The sequence below is a fragment of the Anomaloglossus baeobatrachus genome, chromosome 4 (assembly GCF_048569485.1).
Source record: "Anomaloglossus baeobatrachus isolate aAnoBae1 chromosome 4, aAnoBae1.hap1, whole genome shotgun sequence".
Lineage (NCBI taxonomy): Eukaryota > Metazoa > Chordata > Amphibia > Anura > Aromobatidae > Anomaloglossus > Anomaloglossus baeobatrachus.
This window is the reverse complement of record NC_134356.1, coordinates 64,607,646-64,635,509: the sequence shown is the minus strand read 5'-3', so window position 1 is coordinate 64,635,509 and position 27,864 is coordinate 64,607,646.

Below are 27,864 nucleotides of genomic sequence, written 5' to 3'. Positions count from 1 at the left end.
GGTATTCTCAGGATGGGGAGCGCCACGTTATGGGGAGCCCCCCACCCTAACAATATCAGTCAGCAGCCGCCCAGAATTGCCGCATACATTATATGCGACAGTTCTGGGGCTGTACCCGGCTCTTCCCGATTTACCCTGGTGCGTTGGCAAATCGGGGTAATAAGGAGTTATTGGCAGCCCATAGCTGCCAATAAGTCCTAGATTAATCATGTCAGGCGTCTATGAGACACCCTCCATGATTAATCTGTAAATTACAGTTAAAAAACACACACACACGAAAAATCCTTTATTAGAAATAAAAAACAATAACAAAGTCCCTCATTACCAATTTATTAACCCCGACAAACCCTCCATGTCCGGTGTAATCCACGGTCCTCCAGCGTCGCGTCCAGCTCTGCTGCATGGAAGTGACAGGAGCTGCAGAATACACCGCCGCTCCGGTCACCTCCACGCAGCTAATGAGGTGAGTATAGCGATCAGCTGCTGTCACTGAGGTTACCTGGATCCAGCGGTGGCCGCGGGTAACCTCAGTGACAGCAGCTGATCGCGCTACTCACCGCCGCTCCGGTCAGCTCCATGCACCAACTGAGGAGAGTATAGCGATCAGCTGAGCTGTCACTGAGGTTAATCGCGGCCACCGCTGGATCCAGCGGTGGCCGCGAGTTACCTGACTGACAGCAGCTGATCGCGCTTCTCACCTCAGTTGCTGTGTGAAGCTGACCGGAGCGGCGGTAAGTAGCGCGATCAGCTGCTGTCACTGAGGTTACCCGCGGCCACCGCTGCATCCACCGCTGGATCCAGGTAACCTCAGTGACAGCTCAGCTGATCGCTATACTCACCTCATTAGCTGCGTGGAGGTGACCGGAGCGGCGGTGTATTCTGCAGCTCCTGTCACCTGCATGCAGCAGAGCTGGACGCGACGCTGGAGGACCGTGGATTACACCGGACATGGAGGGTTTGTCGGGGTTAATAAATTGGTGATGAGGGACTTTGTTATTGTTTTTTATTTCTAATAAAGGATTTTTCGGGTGTGTGTGTTTATTTACTGTAATTTACAGATTAATCATGGAGGGTGTCTCATAGACGCCTGACATGATTAATCTAGGACTTATTGGCAGCTATGGGCTGCCAATAACTCCTTATTACCCCGATTTGCCAACGCACCAGGGTAAATCGGGAAGAGCCGGGTACAGTCCCAGAACTGTCGCATATAATGTATGCGGCAATTCTGGGCGGCTGCTGACTGTTATTGTTAGGGTGGGGGGCTCCCCATAACGTGGAGCTCCCCATCCTGAGAATACCAGCCTTCAGCCGTATGGCTTTATCTGGCTGGTATTAAAATTGGGGGGACCGCACGCCGGTTTTTTTAATTATTTATTTATTTATTTTACTGCACAGTATAGACACGCCCACCGGCTGCTGTGATTGGGTGCAGTGTGACACCTGTCACTCAGCGTGGGGGCGTGTCTCACTGCAACCAATCATAGGCGCCTGTGGGCGTGGAAAGCAGGGAATATGAGATGGCTGTGTACAGAGCACAGCGCGCCGGCCGGTATAAAGGCTCGGTCACGCTGTGCAGGCCGGCCAATCACTGCAATTCCACAACTAACAGGGCTGTGGCATTGCAGTGGTCTGCCAGCCAATCCCTGCATGAGGGCTGGCTCTCAAAAGAGCGCCAACATGCAGAAATGAAGACCACGAGTAAAGCACGAGTATCACGAAATTACTCGGTACCCGCCGAGTAGCCCGAGTACAGTGATACTCGTGCGAGTACCGAGTAGTAACAAGCATACTCGCTCATCACTATTTAGCATATATAATGGGAATAAAACTTTCTTTGACCCACCGCCAATCAAGTATATAGGTCCCACTTGTTCTGTCACTTGCCAACTTGTCATATTATGCATGTTTAGTTCTACCCAAGAATACAATACATCCCTTTAATTAATAACCTTGCTTTGATTACAAGGCGGCGCACATATGAAGGGGAAGAGGCAAGGACACGATCACATGTGCGCTTTCAAGGATGTCATTATATAAGGAATTTGAAAACATTGACTTTGGTTGTTATTGCATTTAGTTATGGCTTTACTCCATCATATACAATTAATTGAGTTTATGAAATCATCTTGTCTAGATTCATTTCAGCTATTACTAAATAAATGTTTGGTTGGCTATTTCACACTAAGCAAGTTCAGGCAAAAAAAAAAAACATATTAAAAATACATACCGAAGCTCAGCAGCCAAATAGGTTGCTGGGATTTAAAAGGAATCTGTCAGCAAGTTTTTGCTATGTAATCAGAGAGCAGCCTAATATAGGGCAGTGTTTCTCAACTCCAGTCCTCAAGACCCACCAATAGATCATGTTTTCAGGTTTTCCTCCATCAGGTTTTCAGGATTTCCTTAATGTAAGGCCCGTTTCACACGTCAGTGAAAAACGGTGACGTTTTTCACTGGCGTGTAAAACACGCACATGTCCCTGCGTGTGCCGAAAATCACGGCACACGTGGGTTGTCTAAGTGCAATCCGGGCTCCGTTCTCCGTGGCCCGTGATTGCACTTAGAGATTCACTCACCTGTGCCCGCTCCCGCTGTCCATGGTGCTGATCGCTTCCGCGACGCAGCATCCGGCCGGCGGTGACCCCTGCAGCAGCTGCTTCCGGGTCGGCTGTGTCGCGCATAATGAATATGCGCGACAGTAATCAGCCGGCACAGAAGGAGCAAGCTGCACGGGCTGCAGAGGACATCGCTGGACGCCGGGTGAGTTAAAATGTTTTTTATTTTAAAAGTACGTTTTTTTCTGGCACGTGTTTCACGGATCACACCACTGCGTGGTCCGTGGGTGGGACAACAGTGATGCCAGAAAAAAATGGACATGTCTCCGTGCGGCAATCACGGACACGCGGGTACGCCGCACGGAGACACGTGCAGTGAAAAATCACAGACGTGTGAGCAGACCCATTCATTATAATGCGTCTGCGTATGTCAGTGATTCTGGTACGTTTAAAAAAAAGCACAAACGTACCAGAATCACTGACGTGTGAAAGGGGCCTTACACAGGTGATGGAATTATTTCCTGTCTAATATTGAGGAAAACCTGAAAACATGATCTGTTGGTGGCTCTTGAGGACTGGAGTTGAGAAACACTGATATAGGGTAAGAGGGCTTGCTTCCAGTGATGTGTCACTTATTAGGCTGTGTGTTGTAGTTTAAATAAAATCAGTGTTTTATAAGCAGGAGAATTACAGGTTTGATTTGTGTAATCCCGCCCCCACCACTGATGGCAGCTTGGACAGAGGAAGCTGCCAATCAATGATGCGGGTGGGGTTATACAAATCTCAGTATTCTGACACCTGCTACATCTGTGGAAGATAAAACAAGGATTCTGTCAAAACTATACCAAGTAGCCCAGTAAGTCATACATCACTGAAATCAGGCTTTCAGGCCCTATTGTATGCTGCTCTCATATTACATAGCAGAGACTTACTGACAGATTTCCTTTAAGGTATTACTATGGCACTGATACCCTGGTACTACTATGAGCATGTTAAGTCACCGCCGGAGTCTGCTCCAGCGACTTCTGCTCCGATCGCCAGGTGACGCCGTGTTCCTGCCGTGGATGGTGCTGGTGATGGGAGAGGAGTGGATGCCAGCGGCACCGGTGGGCGCAGACTTCGATCATCCACTGGGCTGGGTTATCTTGGGATCTGTAGTACCGCTGGCTGACTGTGGGTGGCGTGTGTCTTCCAGCTGAAGTTGCCAGCGTTCAGCTACAGCTAATGAGAAGACACCACACCCTTCTTTGTTCCCCTACTGTCTGCTGACCTCTGCCAGAGATAGTTCTGTACTCCTGGCTCATGTGCTGTTTGTATTTTGATTCCTGTGTGCTGACGTCTGTGTCTTTTTTGACTACCCTCCTGCCTGCTGCTTTTGTACCTCACTGCCCGACCCGGATCTGACCACTGCTATGTTTTCTGTTTACGCCTTTGCCTGCCGATTCTGTCCCTGTTCTGCTATTCCTGGTTTGACCCTGCCTGACGACTACTCTCATCGGACTGCAGCCTTCCACAGGTAGAAATCTCCAGGGCCCTGTGTATTTCCAAATCCCTGTATAGGGGTTAAAGGGTTTCAGGGTTCTGTGGGTCCTGCTTGGTGAGGGGCTTCCCCCTAGTCTGTCCATTACATCCCACCTGAGTCTGTTGATCCAGGCAGGCGTTACAGAGCATCATCGGTATTTATTTTAGGGTATAATGAAGAGTGGTTTATAAGGTGTGGCCTGGACATTTGCAGCTCTGAATATCCAAGGTGGGGCAATTGGACTTGTTTTTCTATCCCAAGTTAGGCTAAGTTCACACTTCCGTTTTTTTGCATCAGTCACATGCGTTGCTTGACGCATGTGACTGATGCGTTGTACAACGGATGACAACGGTGACAAAGAAAAGAATTTCTTTGTCGAACTCCGTTGTGTGCGGGGGGGCGGAGTTTGGGGGGCGGAGTTCGGGGGGCGGAGCTGAGGACGTCAGTGCCACGGTCTGCATGGCTGGGGACAGGTGAGTGAGTGTGTGTGTGTGTATGTGTGTATGTGTGTGTGTGTGTGTGTCTACATGCGTGTGTACATGCGGAGTGCGGGAGGGGGCGGAGCGCGAGGGGGCGGAGCCGAGCGGGGCCGTGGAGCTGAGGACGTCAGTGCTGCGGGGACTGCAGGGCTGGGGACAAGTGAGTGAGTGTGTGTGAGTGTGTGTGTGTGTGTGTGTCTACATGCGTGTGTACATGCGGAGTGTGGGAGGGGGCGGAGCACGAGGGGGTGGAGCCGACTGTGGCCATGGAGCTGGGGACGTCAGTGCCACGGGGACTGCAGGGCTGGGGACAAGTGAGTGAGTGTATGTGAGTGTGTGTGAGTGTGTGTGTGTGTGAGTGTGAGTGTGAGTGTGTGTGAGTGTGTTTACACACATGCGGAGTGCGGGAGGGGGCGGAGCCGAGCGGGGCCGTGGAGCTGAGGACGTCAGTGCCGCGGGGACTGCAGGGCTGGGGACAAGTGAGTGTGTGTGTGTGTGTCTGAGTGTACACATGCGGAGTGTGGGAGGGGGTGGAGCCGAGTGGGGAAGTGTCGGCCTCCTTGCACACTGTATCCAGGGTAAATATCGGGTATAAGCAAAGCACTTTTTGCTTGGTTACCCGATATTTATCTTGGATACCAGCTTAGCGCGGGCTCCCTGCACCCGTAACCACTGTAAATATCGGGTAACTAACCAAAGCGCATTGCTTGGTTACCCGATGTGTATCCTGGTTACGGGGGCGGGGAGCCAGAGAGCGCATGCGCAGCGAAATCCTACGGATCGTGCTGCTCAAAAAACGTTACAGGCTGCGTTGCTCCCGCCCGGCGGTCAGTTAAAAAACCACTGACCGCGATGCAGCGGATGCAACACAGCATCATCAGTCACAATCCGTCACTAATAGAGGCCTATGGGGAAAAACAGGATTCCTGCAAAATATTTTGCAGGATACCGTAATTCCTCAAGGCTACGGATTGTGACTGTTGCAAAACAACGGAAGTGTGAACTTAGCCTAGTGGGAAAAGAGTATAACATAATTATTCATCTCAGGAAACAGAAAAAGAAAAAGCAACCCTGTCTATAGCAAGTGTTATCACGCTATCAGAACTTCACATACTTACAATGGTCAGTTATAACACCTGCCATAGACTTCAGTACAGTGTAGGTTCCTCTCATTTTGCCAAAAATGTTAGCAACATATCTTTTTAGTCCTATAGGATGTGAGGTCCTCCATAGATAGATGAGACTTGTTTTTCCAGGATGTCCTATACATGTTTGATCCCATTGAGAAGTGGAGAAATTAACATCTAAAACACTGTCATGTTCCACAAACCATAGTTGGACAATTTTTGCAGTTTGGCATGGAGCATCATCCTATCGAAAGAGGCCACTGGCATTAGGGAACACCATTGCCGTAAATGTCGGCAACAGAATTTACATAATTGTTAAAGAAACAGCAACATGAATAACAGGACAAATAGTTTCCCACCGAGAACATGGTCCATAACATCACACTTCATTTCGCCACTCCAAAATTGGAAGGGATATGCCAGCAGAAGGCCACCAACTGGGCATGTCAACCCGTTCCAAAAAAGACGACGTTTCGGCTACTGGAGCCTTTTTCTAGTTTTGCCTAACAGTGAAGAAACAGTGTAAGTATATACAAATTTGACACTAAATACAATATGTACAAAATATACAGAATATACAAATACACAAATATATGAACATAAAAAGAGCACATACGTGGGAAATGAATGAGGGCAGCATGGGTCACAGACGGACTACCATCAAGAGTGTGGTGGGTGCCCTCTTTGGCACCTTTTCATAATCTAAGTGAATGGGGAAAATATCAGGATTATAATGAGAAACCACAAAATAAGCAATTATGACAATGAAAAACAGGTGACTGACAGTCATGTTGTTTCTGGCCACAGAAGGTCACAGCATTTGGCTGCGCAGAATGCTCCCTGACTTTCCATTGTTCCTGTTTTCAGTATTCATTGGTATAGGTAGCTTTTTGCTGAATTAATCTCTTCCCCTTTTAGACCCAGCAGTAGCTCGACTTCCACCCAGTTGCTGATCATCAGCATTATCTTAGTGCTTGAATACCCCTTTCTTCCTTGGACTGGTGCTGGTGATATTTTCAGTTCATTCAAGCCTTGGTTGCAAGTAGGTGGCTTGTAGTCTTCTGTGGTATCATTGATGAATACTTTACTGAGATTCTACCTGAGTCATCTGTGGATAAATAGTTCTTGCATTTTTCCCCTGTGTGTTTTCCTTGTGTCCTCTCTAGTGTTTATTGGGGTTGACAAAGAGCTCATCCCATCCGTTCCTATTTAGGGCCCAGCAGTACCTAGGGTCAGGTATCCGGCTCTGCGCATAATTGTGCTACCTATCTAGCGTGGTGAGGTGAGGGACCCCAAGGACCAGCAGTAGGTTTGGTCAGTGGCCACCATCTTCCCTTTCCCTAGACACAGGGTTTCCCTTCCTTTTCACCGCGAGCTTGGCACTTCCCCATAGCTAGCGTGACAGCGAGCTGCTCTATTTGTAATATTGCAAGACTGGAAAGGTACTACAGTATTGATACAACCTGGTGAAAACAGTACCCTGTACCCTACTTCATCAAATATCTTGCATCATGAGACATGGCCAACTTGTTTCATTGCTTCAAGGGCACTTTGACTGGTCTGTTATAGAGATAAGATAATTAATGTACCTACTTAGGGTCAGTAAGGAGCTAACAGTAAGAGAAAAAATTATACTGTTCCGTTCTCGCCCAACATCTGTTCCGTCACCGGGGCTTCCAGACTGGAACACCTCTTGATCCCTCTTCTTGTTCTAATCTCCTCCTCTTCAGTCTTCTTGCTTCTACTATTGACTCGGCCTCATACAACACTATGACGTTGCGAAGCGACATACATCATGAAGTCAAGTGAGGACTAATCAGCGCCGGAGTTGCTGAAGAGTGAAGGTTTAAGAAGAAGAAGACCCGAACTGCAGGGAAGGAGCCAATGGAGGACTGGATGTCAATCTTCAGCATCCAGACAGGTGAGTGTCGAGGTGAGCATAGGTTTTTTTTTATTTTTTAACCCTCCGTTTATTATACTTTGGAATTTGGATAAATCCCCAGAGCATAAAAAATGTGTTTTAATGGCACTTGGGGCACATTTCAATGCAAAATTAAAATTGAATTCAATGGTAATAAAATTTTGATTAAATCAACTGAATTAAAAACTGGTAAACTAAGGAGTAATATCTCCCCTTCTGGAAAGTGATATTGCTTACATGCCAGTGTAAGGAGACTTATAAGCCATGCAATGCTCTGAAGTGGCAATTGGTAAATTTTGGTAGCGTTATTAATCTTTAATCTCCCCCATACAAAGCGAGATGTAATAGTACTGCGAATTCTGATACTTTTTTTTATCAGAGCCAACATTGCTTACAGAAGTTTACAGGTCCCTAACTGTTCACATAGTTTTGTACTTTTTTCATCACTTGTCCTTGCATTCTCTAGACACCTGGAAATCCATCTTAACTCAACACATATTCTTAATGCCGACCTAAAAGCTTCTTCTGTATAAGCCCTAGGAGTCTCGCAGAGAAGATCATAGAAAAGTAGTGAGGAGTACTGAACTCTTCGATTAACATTTTAACTTCGTCCTCCAGAAGACATGTCTGAGCATCAGAGTTTTAACCCATCTGGAGAGAATGAAGGTGAATAATTCATGCAATCAGGTAAGTGTTACTTGTCCTCTCCACAGGCCATCAACTTTCGCTGTAACTGAAACATCCCTGGGAATCGTGCGCCTTAGAATATTGTTATAAAAGACATTACTCCTGCGTTGCCAAAAGTATTTGAACACCTAAACATTACATCCAAATTTGCTTGTCGAACATCTCATTTCAAAAACAATTACCACTAATATTGATTTGTCCTGAAAGTCAACCACGAGTCTGTGGGAAGTTTTCCCTTAGAATATAATGATGTGATTGGATAAGGATATTGAGAAATAAGACTTGGTATTTTTGGCTGGTTGGTTAGTTTCGGTCAGGCTTTCTGCAGGCCAAGCAATGTCTGCCACATGGAAGCAGGGGCTTAACTTGAAGCTTGTTGGCTTCAATGCAAAATCTCCAACAAGGCATCCATAGTATTGGTTTATCCATGCAGGTCAAAGGGACCTTTTAGGCATCCATGGCTCCAGCTGCAGCTACAACTTTACATCCAGTATACTTGTGGCGCCCCTGAGGCTTCAGTCGCCACGGAATATTGCACCCAAATTGGGTGTTATGCTAAAATCGGATCCTGAAGAGGTTAGTCCTGGTTTCACCACATTCACCACACACTCAAATACGCACCGCTAGGGTAGGGTAATAAAGAGGTCACCAACAGAGAGGCATTTACAAGATGCCCTCAACAGGGGCCCCAGTCCCACTAGCTTAAGACCTGGGAGGGGGGAGCTGCAGCCAGAAGGGGGAGTCAGGAGCCAACAGAACAGTTAGAGGGTTCTCCAGCAGGAGAGCAGCGGAGCAGTCACATCTACAGGTGCTCCAGTGGGAAGGAGGAGAAGATCATAACGGTTGCCGCGGGGAGAGGGATATCTGCTCCCCACGGAACCGACGCCACACACGGCAGCAGGACCCTAGGGAAGATCATAATTCACATTGGTTTTCCAGAATTTGCCTGGACGGGGAAAGTTTCAAGCTTCCCTGTCCACACAGCACCCAACAGCACAGTGCCATATAGGATCCGGGGCCTCGCTTCAAGCTGGACCCCACATCGGAACTGCAACCACTGCATATAGGGACAAGAGTACATCTCATGAAACCTAGGGTTCTCCCGTAGCTTCAAGCCAAGGGATCCACATATAGGCGTTACAGGGAAAAATCCACCAAACACCAAATCGGGCGACCCGGATCACTGCAGGTGGAGTTTGCTCCCCGTTCCCGATTGAGGAAGGAGAAAGAAGCGTCTGGCTGCAAAACAAGAACAGGATCCTGCTGTACTGTGTGTGGGACCCCAAACATCCTCCGCATCGAAGGCTGTGGACTCCGGCAGTTTCTAGTTTACCAGTGACTCTGTGTGGTTTACTTGTGAGTATAATAGTGCCATCAGGCACCGCACCGCAGCACTGCGCCCAGCAGCCCTCCAATCCATTCACAACCGGGCCCCAGGAACACCAACCCCTACCCACGGAGGGGACAACATCCTAGCTGCTCCTTGCACCTTGATGTACTTAGTTGACTACTATGGATCCACAACGGTAGTCTACTCCCCGGTGTATGGATGCCAGAGGAGCCCGTTGGCCCTTGGGTCTCTAGCCTTAGGCGGTAGCTGTATACCCTCACGGTGTGGGCGGTTGCCTTCTATCGCGTCTTTGGCTGTTAGGAAACCCCTGGGGTTCTGGTCACACTCGTATTTGACTATTGTTGGCGGCTCCAAGCCTGGTCGGGGTCCGATGGCCCTACCTGTGTGTGCTGGCTTCACTTCGCTCCCCGGTCGGTACCGGCGGGCCAACGCCCGACCCTGGTCCTACGGTTCCGCGTTGCTTCACCACTCCTGCAGACGGCCACCACCGTCTGCAAACCTTGCTGTCAGTGCCTGGGCCACAAACCCAGACACTCAAGTGCTTGCTCCTCACTCTTCAAACTCCAACTCTACTCTGACACTTTTCCCGCCTCCAGGCCTGTGAACTCCTCGGTGGGTGGGGCCAACCGCTTGGCTCCGCCCCACCTGGTGTGGACATCAGACCCTGGAGGGAGGCAACAAGGGTTTTTGTTTGGCTGGTGTCACTGTCTAATGGGGGGTGGGGGTGTTTGAGTGCTATCTGTGACGACCTGGCTAGTCCAGGGCGCCACAGTGGCACTTTACAGATTTTACTCCCAGGAGCTTCAGGTTATATTTCTGATTATTATATCCAACTAGAATACTCTAATTTGATGGAGGAAAAAAAAAATCAGACTAGACGCACATTGGGTTTTATCCTGCAATCATCTAAGTCTCCTGTCGCCTGGGAAAAAAATATAACAAGTGTCTTAAGAAAGAGATTAGACATGTCAGCCGCCTGTAATGCAATGAAGTATTTTCTCTATGACGTAGGACCCTAAGATTGTCACTGAAATGGTTAATCTAATGAGATTCTGAGCCTCATTGAAGTCAATTAGGAGCAAAGAGTGTTTAATTGTCACGGGAACGAAAAGTGTGAATATCGGGCCTGGTGCCATATGGAGACAGCAAAATGAAACTTGAATGAGTGGCAGCTCGAACCTGTGGCGCTCTCATTAAATCCAGAAGCAGAGCTCAGATTGATGTGTCAGCCTCCTGCTGCTCCCTGCTACCGACTGACAGACACAGTCACGCACAAACACCGCCATTGCCCTGTGCGCGGCCGCTAAAAGTCTTGTTTTAAGGAAAAAGCATACAGAAAATAGAAAAATGGGAAGATTACAGGTGTTCTGCAAATAATGAACTGGTGGGAGATGAGGGAATAGAATGAAAACCAGACCGGCAGCGAAGGGAGGTGATCAAGAACGACCGGAGAAGGTGCTGGAAGAAAGAATCGGCAAAGGGGACAAGATGACAGAAAGTGATGGAAGGGAGAGGAAAGAGAATGATTGATTAAAGGACAACGAGAATATTCTCCTGCCACAGCACCGAGAAAACGGAAGACAAAGCAACAATAACAACAAAGGAGTCTAATTGATCTGTATAGACTGAAACACAGCCTTGTAGCTGTAGGGGATCCTGAGTTTAGTAGACGCATCTGGGACCTAATACTCACCCCGCCTCATAAAAGAGCAGCAAAGCTTTAAAGAGGTATTCCCATCTCCAAAATCCTATCCCAATATATAGTAGGTGTAATTGTCACGCTAGGTACGGGGAAGCACCAAGCGCACGACGAAAGGGACAGGAAGGGAAACCCTGTGTCTAGGGAGAAGGAAGATGGTGACCCCTGACCTACTGCTAATCCCTGGGGTCCCTCACAACCCTAGAAAGGTTCCACACCTATGCACCAAGCCGGATACCTGACCCTAGGTATCCCTAGGGCTGGGCCCTAAATGGGGAGCGAGTGAGATGAGCTCTTCTTCAACCCCACTAAACAATTATAGAAGACATGGGGGAAAAGCATGAACTACTTATCATTAGATGACTCAGGTAGAAGTTCAGCAGAGCTTTCAGTAACAATACCACAGAGGAGTACAAGCCACCTGTCTGCAACTAAGGCTTGAAGGAACTGAAAATATCACCAACACAGTCCAAGGAAGGAAGGGGTATTTAACCCCTTAAGGACGAAGCCAGATTTGTACTTAATGCCCAGGCCATTTTTTGCAATTTTGACCAGTGTCACTTTATAGGGTTATAACTTTGGAACGCTTCAATGGATCCCGGTGATTCTGAGACTGTTTTTTCGTGACATATTGGGCTTCATGTTAGAGATAAATTTAGGATGATATTTTTTTATTTTATTTGTGAAAAAATCTGAAATTTGACAAAAAAATTAAAAATTTTGCAAGTTTCAAACTTTTAATTTTTATGCCCATAAACCGGAGAGTTATGTCACACAAAATAGTTAATGAATAACATTTCCCACTTGTCTACTATAGATCAGTGCAATTTTTGAAACAAAATTTTTTGGGGTTAGGAAGTTAGAAGGGTTCAAAGTTCATCAGCAATTTCCCATTTTTTCAACAAAATTTACAAAACCAATTTTTTAGGGACCACATCCCATTTGATGTGACTTTGAGAGGCCTGGGTGACAGAAAATACTCAAAAGTGACACCATTCTAAAACCTGCACCCCTCAAGGTACTCAAAACCACATTCAAGAAGTTTATTAACCCTTCAGGTGCTTCACAGGAACTAAAGTAATATGGAATGAAAAAAAATAAAAATTAACATTTTACCAAAAAATGTTACTTTAGCACTAATTTTCTTACTTTTTCAAGAGGTAACACCAAAAATTGGACCTCACACTTTGTTACCCACTTTCTTATGAGCGCGCCGATACCCCACATGTGGTCAGAAACCTTTGTTTGGGTAAATGGGAGAGCTCGGAATGAAAGGAGCAATATTTGAATTTTGGAAAGCAAAGTTGGCTGAAACAGATTGCGGGCACCATGTTGCATTTACAGATCCCCTAAGGTACCTAAACAGCAGGAACCCCCCTCAAGTGACCCCATTTTGGAAACTAGACCCCTTAAGGCTTCTATCGAGGGGTATACTGAGCATTTTGGACCCACAGGTACTTCACAGATTTTGATAACGTTACTTTGTCATATTGAAAATTGTAATTTTTTTCTCAAAAATGTTGCTTTAGCATCAATTCTCTCACTTTTTCAAGAGGTAATTCCAAAAATTTGACCCAAATGTTTGTTACCCACTTTTTTATGAGCGCGGTGATACCTCACATGTGGTCTGAAACCTTTGTTTGGACAAATGGGAGGGCTTGGAACGAAAGGAGCAATATTTGAATTTTGGAAAGGAAATTTGGCTGAAAAAGATTGCGGGCACCATGTTGCATTTGGAGGACCCCTAAGGTACGTAAACAGCAAAAAAAAACCACAAGTGACCACATATTGGAAACTAGGCCTCTCAAGGAATTTAGATGTTTGGTGAGTACCCTGAACCCCCAGGTGCTTCACAGAAGTTTATAACGTTGAGCCATGAAAATAAAAAAATAAAATTTTACCACAAAATTGTTACTTCAACCAGGTAGCTTTTTTTTCACAAGGGTAACAGGAAAAAAATCACCATGAAATGTATTCTGCAATTTCTCCTGAGTTTGGTGATATCTTATATGTGGTGGAAATCAACTGTTTGGGCACACGGCAGGTCTTGGAAGGGAAGGAGTGCAATTTGACTGAACATTTGGCTGGAATAATTAGTGGACGCTATGTCGCATTTGGAAAGCCCCTAAAGTGCCTAAACAGTGGAGGCCCCCCACAAGTGACCCCATTCTGGAATCAAGAAACCTCAAGGCTTTTATCTAGGTGTATATTGAACATTTTGAATCCACGAATACTTCACAGAATTTGATAAGCTTAGGTTGCCATATTGAAAATTTTCATTTTTTTCACAAAAATGTTTCTTTAGCATCACATTTCTCACTTTTTCAAGAGGCAACAACAAAACGTATACCCCACAGGTTGTTATCCAATTTCTTGTGATCGCAGGGATACCCCATATGTGGCCAAAAACCTCTGTTTGGATATATGGGAGGGCTTGGAATGGAAGGAGCACCATTTGAATTTTGGAAAAGTTGAAATAAATTGCGCGCACCATGTCACATTAGCAGGGCCCCTTGGGTACCTATACAGCAGAAACCCCCCACAAGTGACCCCATTTTGGAAACTGGATTTTACTCAGGAGTATAGTAAGCATTTTGAATCAACAGGTACTTCACAAAAATGTTGCTGTAGCAACAAATTTCTCTCTTTTAGGCTATGTGGCCATGATCCAGCGACACGGCGTCTAGTACACAGTGTCAGCCTTCCTGCAGATATGTGAGTGTTGTCCACGGGAGAACGCAGCTGCCCATGCCCTCGATTTGGGTTCAGGCTGCTGTGGAGCTCTATGCTACCTGCAGAGCACACTCATCTCCGCAGCATAAATTGACATGCTGAGGCTCGGGAAGCTGCGCCACAGGTCGGTTTATGCTGCGGAGAAAAGAAGCACAGTGGGCACGGGATTTCTAAAAATCCTTCCACTGTGCTTCTACTGCACAACGCAGCGTTATGGACGCAGGGAAAACACTCTGCGCCCAAAACGCTGCAAACCCTGATTGTGGGCACACAGCCTAAAATGCTACAATGGATGAATGGATAGATGTCAAACATATATAACGTCCCACCCCCCTGCATATTCTAAGCTGGCGCCCTTTAGTGCCTTTCATGTGGCACTAAAGGGTGCCTAGCCTTGTATTTAGCCCAAAAAGAAAAAAAAAATAATTAAAATAAATGACGTGGGGTCCCCCCTATTTTTGATAGCCAGCTAGGGTAAAGCAGACAGCTGTAGCCTGCAAACCACAGCTGACAGCTTCATCTTGTCTGGTGATCAATTTGGAGGGCTCCCCAAGCTGTTTTTTTTTTTTTTTAATTATTTATAAATAATTAAAAAAAAAACAAACATAGGGTCCCCCCAAATTAGATCACCAGCCAAGGTGAAGCTGACAGCTGGGGTCTGGTATTCTCAGGGTGGGAAGAGCCATGGTTATTGGACTCTTCCCAGCCTAAAAATAGCAGGCCGCAGCCGCCCCAGAAGTGGCGCATCCATTAGATGCGCCAATTCTGGCGCTTCGCCCCAGCTCATCCCGCGCCCTGGTGCGTTGGCAAACGGGGTAATAAATGGGGTTGATACCAGGTGTGTAATGTCACCTGGCATCAAGCCCAGCAATTAGTTATGTTACGGTGTCTATCAGATACCCGACATAACTAATTGACAGTAATAAAAAAAAAATTGACAACAAAAAAAAATTTATTTGAAAAAACACTCCCCAAAACATTCCCTGATTAGCCAATTTATTGAAAAGAAAAGAAAAAAAAATCCACTGTAATCCATTTGGACGTCCCACGTCGACTCTGGACCTTCTAGAATATGGGGGACACGTTCAGGGAACGTATCCCCCATTTTCTAGGAGGGCAGACCCTCCATTTGATGAGAGTGGGTGCAAAGAATCTGCACCCACTCTCCCCGGGTCACAGCTGCAGACTCAGTGCAGCAGCAGCAGCAGCAGCCAGCGTCCTGAGCACAGGAAGCTGACAGCTGCGCTCTGCACATGTGACCGGCGTCTGCTGAGAAGGAGCCGGAGGAGGGGGCCGCGGGGGATCAGCGCTCCGACAGGTATGTATGACACCGGGGAACACCGGGGGGGATAGGGGGGGACCCGGCAGGGCCTAGGGAGCAGGTTTCTGTCGTATGTGTTATGGCACATACGACAGAAACCATAGGAACAGTGTAAATGCGGCCGGCACGCTGCTGTGATCACCGGTGCGCGCGGCCATCTTGGATTTTCGGGAGGGGGTTGGGGGTCGGGGGGGCACTTTGGGGATACCGAGGGGACCGGAGGGAACCGGGAAAAAGATTTATCTCCCATCTGGCATGTTTGATCATGCCAGATGGGAGATAAATGATTTTTTACCGGCGCGGTCATTTACTGTAACCTGATCATCGGTATACGGTGTATACCGGTCATCATGTGAGCGGGGACCAGAAAAACCGGCCAGAATCATGATCTCCAGGGTCTCAGCTACCCCCGGCAGCTGAGACCCCGGAAATTTTCTGACTCTGGGGGGTGCTAGACCCTTTTTTCCGACCGCCGTTAAAAAGCGGCGGATCGGAAAAAGTACCCTAATTTGCCGCCGTTAAAAGGCGTATCGGCGGTCGTTAAGGGGTTAAACAGCAAGGGAATACTGATGATCAGCAGCTGGGTGGAAGTCAAGCTAATAATAGGTCAAAAAAGGAGAGAGATTAATCCAGCAGTAAAGCTACCTATACCAATGATTACTGACATCAGGAAGAACGTAAAGTCACGGAGCATTCTGTGTAGCCAAATTCTGAAACTTTCTATAGCCTGAAAACACATGACTGTGTTGCCCATGACACACCCGTGACAGTAATAATATTAGCAAATATCTCCAATTATAAATGTAGTATAGTTCTCCTGATTAGCTATATCATTTACCTCATGTGCAGGGTATTAGAGTAGCTTAGGTATCCATGGTTACAACTACAAGCAACTAACAACTATCACTATATGAGTGGATGTATCCATAGATACCTGGATGGAGCTGCAATGCCCTGCACATGAGGTAAGCAAAATAGCTAATCAGGAGAACTATACTACATTTATTTCTAATTGGAGGACTTTGCTAATATTATTAGGCCACGGGCATACATTGGTGAGCTTTTTACCTCAGGATTTGTAGCCAAAATGAGGAGTGGGTGATAAATACAGAAGTGGTGCCCGTGTTTCTATTATACTTTTCCTCTGATTGTTCCACTCCTGATTTTGGCTACAAAGACTGAGGTAAAAAACTTCTCAAATACTCAATATGTGCACGTGGCCTTAAGGAATTGGTGTGAATCAATGCCGTTTTACGTTGTTCTTCCTTTAGGCCGGTTTCACACATCCGGCTTTTCGCCGGTTTACCGGATCCGACGCTCTCCCATACAGTGACTACAGTACAGTGACAGCGCAACAAGCGCCGGTCACATGCTGTCATGTGACCGGCGCATGTGACCCGGAAGTTACAGCGCTGTCACTGTACTGTATTGTCTGTACGGGAGAGCGCCGGATCCGGTAAACCGGCGAAAAGCCGGATGTGTGAAACCAGCCTAAGCCACGTACAGACGGTGAGTATTTGGTGAGTTTTTTACCTCAGGATTTGTAGCCAAAACTACAGAAGTGGTGCACGTGTTTCTATTACACTTTTTCTCTGATTGTTCCTCTCCTGGTTTTGGCGACAAATACTGAGGTAAAAAAACCTCCCCAAATACTCAATGTGTGCACGTGGCCTTCGTCTACTACTTATTGGGATAGGATCTTGGAGATGAGACTATCCCTTTATATTAATTATGATTGTTGGGTCCTAAAAGCTTCAACTTTTGCCTCTGCTAAAACACTATAAATCATTGCATAAATACATTTTGATGAGTAAAGATGTAGCAAACATTAACTTGACATGTTAATCTTTACCCACCATAATGCATAAAGAGGATTTGTCATCCTTAGAGATAAGTGAACCCGAGGTTTGGTGTTCAATGTTTGTACTGAACACGGATTTTACAAAAAAAAATCAGTGTTTGAATTCGGAGGTCGGGGCGCTTTACATTTGCTAGGCACACGCGGGAGCATCGCTGTGCTCGGTGCTCAGCGCAGTGTGAGCCGCTTGCAGTGTTTGATCGGCTCACACTGGGGGTAACAATAGCGTGATCAGATGTAGTGCGTACAATGACAAAAAAAAACCCAAATCATTCCCCCTCCCCCGGAAGTGATCTGTTTATAGCTGGCTGCATGTGGGCGGAGACCTGAACTGCCCAATTAGTGACGTCCATTGGGGTTCAGGTCTAGCTCGGATCTCGACGAGACAAGTCCGGCTGAACCTGCCGAACCGAACTTCAACAGGTCTGCTCATCTCTACTCCTCAGATTTCACAATACAATCTGCAAACATTATTACTTAGACCTTTTGAGGCTGGTGTACTTATTTTTTGCAAATCCAGGTCAGTAAGGCTATATAAGTTTCACTGCCTCTAGATAAACTCTTAAAATGCTAATTTTAGTTTGAGGATTAAACAGCAATTCTGAGAAAGTACCCCGGCTTCATCAGGTCTAAGAAAGCTAAATAATAATCTCTGTAACAATAATAATAATAATAATAATAATAATAATAATAATAATAATAATTTCTGCAATAATAATAATAATAATAACTATTAATAATAATAGTAATAATAATATTGATAATAATTAATATGTGTAATAATAATAATAATAGTACTAATAATAATCTCTGCAATAATAATAATAACTGTATTAATAATAATAGTAATAATAATATTGATAATAATTAGTATGTGTAATAATAATAATAGTACTAATAATAATCTCTGCAATAATAATAATAATAATAACTGTATTAATAATAATAGTAATATCGATAATAATAATTAATGTGTAATAATAATAATAATAATAATGATAATAATAATAATATCTACAAAAATAATAATAATTAATATGTGCAATAATAATAGTAATCTCTGTAGTTCATTTACTTAAATCTAGTGACAGATTTGCTTTAAGACGTGCAACATGTTAATGCATCTATTGGATATTTACGGAAGGGGGTTATCTGGTACTTTTATTATGCAGCTAAGGAATAACAGACAGGTATAATAGTTGACATCTATCTGCCTGTTCTGCCCGGTGATAATTTCCACCACCTCAGAGAAGTCATGGACTGCTCCTTCTGGCGATTTTCCTGCTTCCACTAACATCACGCCCACAGAGCAGCATTGTCTCTTCCTCTCTGCTCTGTTGATGGAGCGTCTCTGCTAACATCATGCTGATTGACAGCAGTTCTCCACTGCCTATCTGCAGGGAGCAGGCTGTCAGTCATCATGACATCTGCGGTGACGCCCTGTCAACAGAGCCATGTGGAAGAGGAAGAGCTGCTCTACTGACGAGAGGTGAAATGAAGCACGGGAATCGCTGTCTGAGATTATCCCTATGAAGAATAGGCAAGAAGTTAGCAACTACCTGCCTGTTAGCTCTTAGCCCCATACATAAAAATATGTCCTAGATAATTCCTTTAAGGCACACCTCACTGGTGAACAAATACGGTAAAAGCTACACACTGTTCCATGGTGCTACCAGATCTGTCTTCATAGTACAACAAGGACTGATATGGAGCCATGAGCCCTGATCTCAACATCCGCACATCTTTCTTGGATTACATGAAGAGGCTGGAGGATTTGAACTGTGAAGCCCTACAGGTGCGGTGCAGCAGGGTATTACCCTTAGGGACTCCACGGGATGGGACGGTCTGGTCACAGGTAGGGAACCTTCGTTTTCGGATACGTCGTGACGCCACTCTCAGAATTGCGGTCAGTGGGGACCGCCACTGCAGATTAAGGGATGCCTGGGGCTGATGGTGGGTGCAGTCAGTTGTAATAGCCTCCTGAGAGTGAGGCAAGCCCCAGGGCTCTGTGTAGGTGTGTGGGACCACAGGTCGCAGAATGACTCAAACACAGTCCAAGAAGTCTTTTAACGTGTTTACTCACTGTTTAGAGGTCACGGTGAGATGCCCGGGCGACACTGTGATAACCAGGTGGAACCAGGAATTCCAGGAGGCCGTTCTGAGGGTAGCTGTCCGCTCGCCCTCCTTGCACTCTTTTTGTTTGGGAGGATCCCTTGCTTGAAGCGTGGTAGGACTCCTCCAGGGAAGCTGTTTCTACCCTGCTCCCCTCTCTCTGGCCCGTCTGCCGGGAGCGTGGCCTTGGTGGGATGGCTTCTGGCCCTGTCCCCTTATGGGCCTGGTGATTGCTGCTTGGCTCGAGCTCTGTGTAGTAGTGGTGAGGGCATAAAGTACCCCCCACCTGTAGGTTAAGCAGCTCTGGATGATTTGCTGCCTGTACTGGGGATCTGTTTCCCCTTGCGTGCTCGGATACCAGGATCTCCGTACTCAGCCACCCCTCTCTCTGGATGTCTTTCAGGCCGACCCACGGTACCCTTTCTCCCCCGCTTTCAGCTACTGCACTCCTCAGGACCCGTCTGACACGAGAGACCCTCTGCTCCCTTCCACACACTTCAACCTCCAGCTCCCGACTCCTCTCACTTCCTCTCTGCCCTGCTTCCTAGCAACCAGCCTCTGAGCACACCCCTTGCTGGGAATTGAAAGTTAACCCCTACTGGCTACCCAAGGGTCCCTTCTAGTGGTGTGGGAGACCTGGTCACTATGTGTTTGTGTGTGCACCTCATCCTGGCCTTTGGAGATTACCTGGAGGCATTGTCCCCGCATGGGTGCAATACTCTGTGGTGCCTGACCGGGTCAGGGGCGCCACATTCCCCCTTAGTTATCATCAGCACGTCCTCGGGCTGCAAAGACAAGAGAAAAAGGTAAATACAAACTTTTCCCACGCAGGGGCAATTATTTACATTTAAACATACCAGGTACCATTCCACCACCAACCACCCACATGTCCGAACCCCACCCAAAAACCTCCAGGAGGTAGGTCGCCGGTCCTTTTGATGACCAGGGCTGGGCCATCACATTCCCCAGACCTTTCCTCCAATCTTCCTCTCCTGAGGGGAGTGGTGTAAGGTAGGCCCCATAAACAGGCGTACCCGCTTCCGAGTGTTGGAGGGCAGGCCCCATAAACAGGCGTGCCCCCTTGTTGGTGCAGAGCCATGCCCCTCAACAGGCAGACTCTGTGGTTGATACCAAGGAGGTAACTTTTTACAATGCAAAAGTTTGTGGTTAAAGCCAGTTCATAACCAGTGGTCTAACATTTTAAGGAGGTCTCACAATAGTCCTTGTGGGCACATTTCGCTTAAACGTTACTTAACTATAAACAGGTTAAACATTACCTTTCATACCGTCACTTTGAACTAAACTGTACTTTCTCTATAGCGTAATGGGAGCTGACCAAAGTTGCTGCGGGTTGATCTACGCAGTACTATGCTGTCATCTGTCTGAGGTTGTGTCCTCCCACCCGATGTATGTGTCTCAATGTGAATAATAGGTGTGCTAGGTATTGATACCAGTGCATGGTCTTCTGCTTCAGCTACATTTGGCTCTTCCAGGTTCTGAACAGGTTCTTCTGGGTCTCTTACTTCTCTAGATTGAGGGAATGTAATGACTGGAATAACTACTGCTCCATTGTATTGAGGCCAACTTGCTGGGAAATCTCCAAGTACAGTATGGATCATCTTTTCTTTTGGTTCTTGAACTGGCAAAGGGTTGGGAATTTCTTCAGGGATTCTTAGTTGTTCAGGACATTTCTTTAAGCGATCTCTAGAAACGACAGCTGTTGTTTTTCCTCCATCTTTGCTGATAAGGCATGTCTTTTCATTGCTAAGCGTCGATGGTAACACAGTATAGGGTTCTTCTTCCCAGTGATTGTCAAGTTTATGACGTCTTCTCTTTCTCTTGAGAACTATATCTCCTGGCATCAAAGGAACAGCAGGTGCTTTTCGATTGTAGGCCTTTTCTTGTTTCTCACGCTGCTGAGTCAGGCTTCGCTCCACACACTCTTGTACTTTCTTGTATTGGGCTTGGCGGTTGGAATCCCAATCAGCACCTTGTAGGTGGTCTTCAGGGGTCTCAACTCCCATTTCCAGATCTACTGGCAATCTCCCTGGTCTGGCCCTCATCAGGTATGCCGGTGTGCAGTTCGTGGAACTCACAGGGATGTTGTTATACATGTCCACTAGATCGGGCAGTTTTTCCGGCCACTGATTTCGTTCTTCTAGTGGGAGCGTCTTCAGAAGATCGAGAATGATGTGGTTCATCTTCTCACACATGCCATTGGTCTGGGGATGGTAAGGCGTAGTACGGATCTTCTGGCAGCCGTATAGGTTACAAAACTCCTTAAACACTTCAGCTTCAAAGGCTGGTCCTTGGTCAGTGAGCACTTGATCTGGATAGCCATGTGGTCGACAGAAGTGTGTTTGGAAAGCTTTGGCTGCAGTTTGACCTGTCAAGTCCTTGACTGGTACTACCACCAGGAATCTGGAGTAGTGGTCAACCATAGTGAGAGCGTAGTTGTAGCCTTGTCTGCTGGGTGCCAACTTTACATGGTCCAGGGCCACGATCTCCAAAGGCCGTTTAGTTTGGATTGGCTGGAGTGGTGCTCTCTGGCTGTGCTGGTCTTTTCTTCTAAGATTGCAGGGCCCGCAGTTTCGACACCACTTCTCTAGGGCAGATCTCATGCCCACCCAGTAGAATCTTACTTTAAGTAGGGCCTCCAGTTTCTTCCAACCAAAATGGCCTGCACCATTGTGATAGGCTTCTAGCACCATCCTCGTATCCTTCTGTGGTACAATCACTTGCCACACCTTCTCATGCGTCCTCGGGTCAATGATGCTCCTGTAAAGTTTGTCTTGATAGATGAATAATCGACCCCTCTCCTTCCATAGGTACTGTGCCTCAGGTGGGGCTCCTTTGTCAAGGCTGGCGCCAGGCTGGTTGATCAGTTTCTTTACCAAGCCTACCGCTGGATCATTTTCCTGGGTCTCCTTCCAATTGTAGTGAGGTAGTGGGTTCAGGGTCACCTCTTGGCGGTTGGCACGCAACTGCCGACACTGTTTTGCTCCATGGCGATGGAACGCTGGCAGCTCAATCTCTTCAAGATCATCTACATCTTCACCCTCGTCTGCTAGGTGAGGCATCCTGGACAGAGCATCTGCGTTGCCGTTCTTGCGGCCAGCTCGATACTTGACAGTAAAGTCATAATTCGCCAGTCGGGCTACCCAACGCTGCTCCATGGCACCCAATTTAGCGGTATCCAAGTGGGTCAGGGGGTTGTTGTCCGTGAAGACAGTGAATTTGGTGGCTGCCAGGTAGTGCTTGAACCGCTCTGTGATAGCCCATACCATGGCCAGGAACTCTAGCTTAAATGAGCTATAATTTTCTGGGTTTCTTTCAGTAGGCCTGAGCTTCCTGCTGGCGTAAGCAATCACACGCTCTTTGCCTTCCTGCACCTGTGAAAGCACTGCTCCCAGTCCCACATTACTGGCATCTGTGTACAGTACGAATGGCAGACCGTAGTCAGGGTAGGCTAGGATCTCTTCACCCGTCAAGGCCCCTTTCATTTGTCTGAAGGAGTGTTCTTCTGCTTCTCCCCAGTGAAATGGCGGGCCGGAGATCTTTCCTTTCTTCTTTGGGTGGCCTACCAGGAGCTCTTGCAAAGGCGCTGCCATTTTCGTGTATCCCTTGATGAACCTTCTGTAGTAGCCTACCAAGCCAAGGAACTGACGTACCTCCCGAACGGTAGTAGGTGTGGGCCATTCCTGGATGACTGTGACCTTCTCTGGGTCCGGTGCTACTCCTTCTGCACTGACCACGTGACCTAGGTACTGGACCTTTGGCTTCAGTAAATGGCACTTGGATGGTTTCAGCTTCATTCCATATCGGGATAGCGCTTCAAAGACTTCAGCCAGGTGTTTCAGGTGGTCCTCGTAGGTCTTGGAGTACACGATGACATCATCCAGGTAGAGCAGGACGGTCTCAAAGTTGAGGTGCCCTAGGCAGCATTCCATAAGCCTCTGGAAGGTCCCGGGGGCATTGCAGAGTCCAAATGGCATGCTGTTGAACTCACAGAGGCCCATTGGGGTGGTGAAGGCCGTCTTCTCCCGATCTTCCTCTGCTACAGATACTTGCCAGTAGCCACTAGTAAGATCTAGGGTAGAAAAGTAGTTGGAGGTTTTTAAGGCAGCGAGGGATTCCTCTATCCTTGGCAAAGGGTAGGCATCCTTGTGCGTTATCTGATTTATCCGTCTGTAATCCACACACATCCTCATCGTGCCATCCTTCTTTCTCACCAGGACCAGGGGAGCCGCCCAGGGGCTGCAACTGTCCCTTATGACTTCTGCCTCCTTCATGTCTTTCAGCATGTCCTTTGTGCGCTGGTAATGGGCTGGTGGAATAGGCCTATGTCTTTCCTTAATGGGAGGATGACTGCCTGTGGGTATGTGATGTTGCACCCCTTTGATCCTACCAAAGTCTAGTGGGTTCTTACTAAAGACCTGCTCGTATTCCTGCACGACCCTGTAAACCCCATGTTTCTGGTAGACGGGTGTAGAGTCAGTCCCCACGTGTAGTTTCTGGCACCAGTCCTCTAACTGCTTTTGGGAGGTCTCATCCTCTGTTGAGTCAGCTTGTGTCAGGTGACCTACAGGTGTTATGGCGTCATCTGAGCATGTAAACAGTTTGGCTATGGTAGCGTACCTTGGTAGTCTGGCTTCCTCCTCCCCACAGTTCAACACTCGTACAGGCACTCGTCCCTTGTGTACATCAACTACCCCCCTGGCTGTCAGAATCGTGGGCCAGTGGTCTGAATGAGTGGGCTCTAGTACAGCCTGGTAATCTTGTCCTCTGAGACCTACCGCTGCTCTACACCACATCATCATTTCACTCCGTGGGGGTATCACAATGGGGTTAGCATCCATCACCCGTACACTACCAATCTCACCGCCAGTCTGTTTTACCTGTTGCTTCCTCAGAATGATTCGGATCTCTTTTTGCAAGGCTCTTTGCGACCTGCCCTCAGCACCTTCAACAATCTGGTGAAGCAACAACAACACTTCCCCTAGGCAATTTTCTATGACATTAGTGCCTAAAATCATTTGCGGGTTCCTTTCTCTAATATCAGTGTCCACAACAATCAGTCCTTGTCCCTTCATTTCCTGCCTTCCCACCTTTATGGTTACCTCCTTGACCCCAATCTGGTCTATAGGTTGTCCGTTGGCAGCATAGATGGTGAGGGAGGGGTCCGGTGGTCGGAGATCGTCGTCCGACCAAAACCTACGATACAGGACATACGGGATCGTGGTTACCTGAGAGCCGGTGTCCAATAATGCCGGGGTAGGGATCCCATCCAGGGCGATGGACAGGACAGGACGTCCACCCACGTACTGACCACGGCAGCGACCTGGGCCTGATCTTCTTAATCCTGAGGACTGGCCCTCGGCCCCAGGTTTGGCTCGTTTAAAGGGCAAGCCCTTGCATAGTGACCTGCCTCCTGGCAACGACGACAGATGGGTTGTCCAGATGAGTCATAGCGATCACTGCTCCTGCCTCGGGTTGTAGGACCTCTTCTCCTCCGCATCCACGGGACGTCCTCTGGGCTGTCAGCTAGCAGGATCCGATGAGGGACTTTGGTGTCTGAGGGCAACTGCATTGCTTTCAGGATTTGTGCGACGTCCTTAGTGAGCTGTTGCACCTGGGAGGATAGTGTATTTATGGTCTCTGCTGGCGTGTTGAGTCCTTTTGCAGTTATCAGGGCCTGCGAGGAGGATTCCGCTCCTGCAGCCGTGGAACTGGCAGGCCATGCTGGTGCGACGGGGTCTGCGTCCACAGGAGGTTGGAGTGCTTTCACTGCCCTGTCTTTCAGAATGGCAAAGTCCACGTCAGGGTGTTCCAGGGACCACAGCTTCATCTGCTTCCCATCCTCAGGAGAGCGCAGGCCCCGCAAGAATTGTTCCTTCATCATCCGGTTTCCTTCCTGATCACTGACAGGGTCCACCAGCTTGAGAGCCCGTAGTGCAGCCTGCAGCCTGAGGGCATAGTCTCTTATACTATCTTGGGGCTTCTGACGGCAGTTATAGAAGTCCGTCCTCAGCTCTCCCTCTGTGCGGTGTTCAAAAGCAGCTGCTAGTTTGGCAAAGATGGTCTCAACAGAGCCCCGGTCATCATTGGTCCAGGACTCAGCTTCCAATTCTGCTGCTCCAGTCAATTGTCCCAGCACCACAGCGGCCCTCTGCTTACCAGTCATCGCGTGCATGTCTAGCAGGGTGTTGATCTTCTTCTTAAACCCGGTCAGCGTGTCTATTTTACCGGCGTATTGGGGCAGCCATTGCGCTCCTGGGACATACAGTAAGGAAACTGGCATTATGGGGGAGATTTCGGCCGGCGCAGCTGCGACCGCGGCACCGGCACCAGGCGCTGCTGCGTCCAGCGCGACGGGGGCTGGCATCGCTTGGGCTGCGTCGCCCTGACCAGGGGCATTACCTCCTGCAGCGTCCATTTTTCTTCAAAAAATCTGCGCGCTCCCTTTCCACTTCCTGGGTCAGTACGCTCTCTGAATTGTGGGGATTCTGGGGCGGCCACACCTCTTCGTGGGCGGTGCTCTTCTCCCTCGCGCGGGCTGCAGCGCGCGCTTTTGAAGATGACAATATGGCGGCGGTTCAATTTTTGCGGTCGGACCTCTGAGGCACACGGTCACCTGTCTGAACAGGTCTAGTCCAAATCCTGTTCGTGACGCCAGATCTGTGAAGCCCTACAGGTGCGGTGCAGCAGGGTATTACCCTTAGGGACTCCACGGGATGGGACGGTCTGGTCACAGGTAGGGAACCTTCGTTTTCGGATACGTCGTGACGCCACTCTCAGAATTGCGGTCAGTGGGGACCGCCACTGCAGATTAAGGGATGCCTGGGGCTGATGGTGGGTGCAGTCAGTTGTAATAGCCTCCTGAGAGTGAGGCAAGCCCCAGGGCCCTGTGTAGGTGTGTGGGACCACAGGTCGCAGAATGACTCAAACACAGTCCAAGAAGTCTTTTAACGTGTTTACTCACTGTTTAGAGGTCACGGTGAGATGCCCGGGCGACACTGTGATAACCAGATGGAACCAGGAATTCCAGGAGGCCGTTCTGAGGGTAGCTGTCCGCTCGCCCTCCTTGCACTCTTTTTGTTTGGGAGGATCCCTTGCTTGAAGCGTGGTAGGACTCCTCCAGGGAAGCTGTTTCTACCCTGCTCCCCTCTCTCTGGCCCGTCTGCCGGCAGCGTGGCCTTGGTGGGATGGCTTCTGGCCCTGTCCCCTTATGGGCCTGGTGATTGCTGCTTGGCTCGAGCTCTGTGTAGTAGTGGTGAGGGCATAAAGTACCCCCCCACCTGTAGGTTAAGCAGCTCTGGATGATTTGCTGCCTGTACTGGGGATCTGTTTCCCCTTGCGTGCTCGGATACCAGGATCTCCGTACTCAGCCACCCCTCTCTCTGGATGTCTTTCAGGCCGACCCACGGTACCCTTTCTCCCCCGCTTTCAGCTACTGCACTCCTCAGGACCCGTCTGACACGAGAGACCCTCTGCTCCCTTCCACACACTTCAACCTCCAGCTCCCGACTCCTCTCACTTCCTCTCTGCCCTGCTTCCTAGCAACCAGCCTCTGAGCACACCCCTTGCTGGGAATTGAAAGTTAACCCCTACTGGCTACCCAAGGGTCCCTTCTAGTGGTGTGGGAGACCTGGTCACTATGTGTTTGTGTGTGCACCTCATCCTGGCCTTTGGAGATTACCTGGAGGCATTGTCCCCGCATGGGTGCAATACTCTGTGGTGCCTGACCGGGTCAGGGGCGCCACAGAACAATCCTACATACACAGAAGATCTGGGGTTAGTTCTCCATGATGTTTGGAACAACCTCCCTGCTGAGATCCTTCAAAAACTTTGTGAAAATATACCTTGAATTTTTTTTTCAGTTTTAAGGGCAAAGGGTGGTCACACCAAGTATAAAAATTTCTTCAGATTTATATTTTATTAATTCACTTTGCATTTATTTAATTGATACAAACAAACTATTAACCATGCCATGGTGATTTTATATTTTTTTCGCTTTCTTTTTTCCTCACTTTCTTTTAAGAGCTAAAACGTTGTTACTTTTCTGTAAATATAACGATATGACGGTATGATGCTAGACACTACGAGCAGTATGAATAGAAGGGTAGTCATACAAGCCAGGATCATAAGCCAAAAGGTAACGTATAAGGTTTAGGGAGCAGACAGAGACGTGGTCAGGAAGAGGTCTGAGATCAGAAGCCGGGAAGTACTGTATAAGGTTCAGGGAGAAGACAGAGACATGGTCAGGAAGCGGTCCGAGGTCAGAAGCCAGGAAGAAACGTATAAGGTTCAGGGACATGGTCAGGAAGAGGTCGAAGGTCAGAAGCCAAGATCAGAACACTTACACCAGACAGGAGCCAAGAGCACACTGCAAATAGGAAGTACTACTGGTGAAGTTCAGACAGAGCAAGTCCAGTAATTAAACAAAGCAATCACCAGGAACATGACACATCTGTGAAGGCACCTCTCCAAAGCAGTGTGC